The 3,024-nt window shown below is 47.1% G+C and overlaps 1 long non-coding RNA gene across 1 annotated transcript; it reads left to right on the forward strand.

Moving 5' to 3' along the window:
• The first annotated feature begins 1,290 nt into the window (after window positions 1-1,290).
• LOC103584423 lies at window positions 1,291-2,362 on the forward strand. Its single transcript, XR_549973.1, has 3 exons — window positions 1,291-1,335; window positions 1,698-1,787; window positions 2,314-2,362. It is a non-coding gene; the product is annotated as an uncharacterized LOC103584423 (long non-coding RNA).
• Window positions 2,363-3,024: the final 662 nt, after the last annotated feature.

Consider the following 3,024-nt stretch of genomic DNA (forward strand, 5'->3'; position numbering starts at 1 on the left):
ACAATCCAATCACCTCTTCAAGGCTCCACCTTTCAATTACCATGATAGGATTTCCCACCCTTTTAACAGTCACAGTGGGGCTAAGTTTCTAATACATAAAACTTGGCAGACAATTCAAGCCTCAGTGAGTTTTGGGGGGGGACATAATTCAATCCACTAGAGAGCATATTGGTTCAAAGTCAGCAATCATGACTGAGAGGATCCTACCTCTCCCTGGTTTTAAAAAACCAAGTCATATGAGAGCATTGAAGGAATATTTAAATAAACACCGTGATCCCATCTCTCAGACAGTAGGCCCCCCCCGCCCCCCCCACTGGCTCTTTTCTCTTTAGCTGCTCACATGCCTGTTCTTCTGTACAATTAAATACCATTTTGCACTCTTCACTTGTCAGCCCTTAGTAAATCAACGGCAGGTTTGTGTCTTGCTTTTCTTTCACTCAGTAGAACATCAACGTGTGTGAGCTTTCGTAGCCAACATCTTAGTGGCTGCTTAATTCTTCACTGGCTGGCACACTCTGTCCGGATGCCCCTTCCTCCCCACTGGGGGACACGGTGTGAAGTGGACTTGGCTGCTGGCCAGGCTGTACCCAGGCATGACCCATTCTCCGAGTGACAATGTCTCAGGGATCTGAGGGGCCAGAATATGGACTGTCTTCAGTGCCGAGCTGAGGACTTTGACCTTCCTGCCTGCCATTGTGGGAGTGATCACTGGCCGGCTCTTTCCCAGAGGGGCTAGTCTGCATGCATTTCTGAGGCCACTCAGGGAGCTAGGGGAGGACGAAACCTAGGGCAGGGAAACAAGTCAGAAGATTGCGTGCCTGGTGATTCATGATGGTGTGCAGAAACGCTTCTTCTGATCCCGGAGCCAGAAAACGATCTCAAAGAACCAGGGGTCTTTTCCCTCTGAACCCATGAATGAGACGAAATCCCATTGCTCAGTGAATGGAAATCAACTCTAGGCTGCTGCTGCTTCCTGAGTGACCACATGGCTTGCACTGGAATTAGGGTTTATTTATTTTTTTTGGCAGCTGGCTGGTAAGGGGATCTGAAATCTTGACCTTGGTGTTATAATAATTAGGATGTATTAAAGAATGTTGGTGTTGACATTTTCTAAATTGAGTAAGTGTGATATCTGTGTGTGAAAATAAACCGAGTTCCGTATCTGGAGGATGTTTGAAGCGCAGACATTGTGACTTTTATATTTTGGTAATGACAAAATTGAGGAAGGACACTTTTTTTCCCCCCTAAAGGGGTGTGTCCACTTTTGACCAATATCTATGGTTTTGTTTACAGATTCCTACTGGAAATCCATTATATGAATCTTATTACAAGCAGGTAAGTTTAACTGATGTCTTTTTATTTTATTTATTTCATTTAATTTTTTTGGTGGGTGGCCAGTAGAGGGACAGAACCCTGGACTTTGCTGTTATCAGCGCCATGCTCTAACCCACTGAGCTAAGCAGCAAGCCTCCCCCTCTTTTTTGGTGGCTGTTTGGTACAGGCATCAGTGATGTCTTTTTAGGCGGAACTAGATAGCAGTCGAACTGGAAAGTGTAATACTGAATTGAAGCCCAGCTGAAGTGGCCTTTTGTCCTTTTCTGCTGGCCAAGTTGTTGACCAGTAGTGGGCGCGAGGGATGCTGCTCTGCCTGCTGCTCTGTGGCTGAAAGGGCTGTCGACTCTTCCCTCCCGTTTCAGGTCGATCCCGCATACACAGGGAGAGTTGGGGCGAGTGAAGCCGCTCTTTTTCTGAAGAAGTCTGGGCTCTCCGATGTTATCCTTGGAAAGGTGAGTGAGGATGAGTAGCGATTTCTCTTCTGTGGCCATCCTTGCAGCTCCCCCCAGCAGGAGAAGGCTGACCTGTGCAGAACCCCTGCAGGGCATGCCTCCTGGGGGTGGCCCGATCACCATGTGCCTCTCAGACTGTAACTGGTGGATCCACATGCTCGGGTGGCAGCCACCACTGCTCATTGGGTAGCAGACAAGACACCTGAATGCTTTTGGGGTCTTGATAGCCTGTGGATTTATGTTGGGGGGTAAGAGTGTAACAAACACCACTGGCTTTTGAGCTGAGTGGACCTGGGGGTTCTCTAGGCCCTGCCACCCACTGGCCATGTGCCCATGGGCAGATCATTCACCTACTCCAAGTTGGCCTCTTCATCTGCAGCCTGGGAAGGGTCACTTTTGCTTTGTGAGACTGTTGGTCTGCAAAACCCACAGCAGACACTGGTGGTGGTGGTGGTGGTTACTAGTTTTGTGAATTCACAGGCAATGATTAGCAATGATACTAATGAACATTTTTGTGTTTCTGCAGATATGGGACTTGGCTGACCCAGAAGGTAAAGGGTTCTTGGACAAACAGGTATATACATACCTATACAGAGCAAGGGGAGGGAGCCAGGGCAGAGCCCCCTCAGGCTGGGGGACCTCTGCACTCACTTCCACATTTCTCTGCTGTCAAGCATTATTAGACAAAAGTTCAGCTCTCAAACTTAAAATGGGCGGTTTTCATTTTGAAATACAGGTCTTTTAAACACTCGGAGCCATCTTTCATGGTTAGTGTACCTTCTAATATTTCGTGACCTTATGCATGATTAAATTGTTTCAGAACTTTTAGACTCTTGTGGAAGTTGCAAAATTAGTTTGGAGGGTTCCTGTATCTCTTTGGCTAGGTTTACCCCACTGATAGCACCGCACGTAACCACAGCACAGGAATCAAGACCAAGAAAGGACATTAGTGCAGTACTAAACTACAGGCCTTAATCAGAGTTGACCAGTTTTACATGCACCCTAGGTTTACCCCACTGATAGCACCGCACGTAACCACAGCACAGGAATCAAGACCAAGAAAGGGACATTAGTGCAGTACTAAACTACAGGCCTTAATCAGAGTTGACCAGTTTTACATGCACCCATTTTGGGGGGTGTGGGGAGTGTGTACAGCTCTATGAAATTTTATCCCTTGCATAGGTTTATGTAACCACCACTGTGATCCGGATACAGAACTCTTGAAACTCTCTTTAAT

Source organism: Galeopterus variegatus, unplaced genomic scaffold (genome assembly GCF_000696425.1).
Source record: "Galeopterus variegatus unplaced genomic scaffold, G_variegatus-3.0.2 Scaffold55180, whole genome shotgun sequence".
NCBI classification, from domain to species: domain Eukaryota; kingdom Metazoa; phylum Chordata; class Mammalia; order Dermoptera; family Cynocephalidae; genus Galeopterus; species Galeopterus variegatus.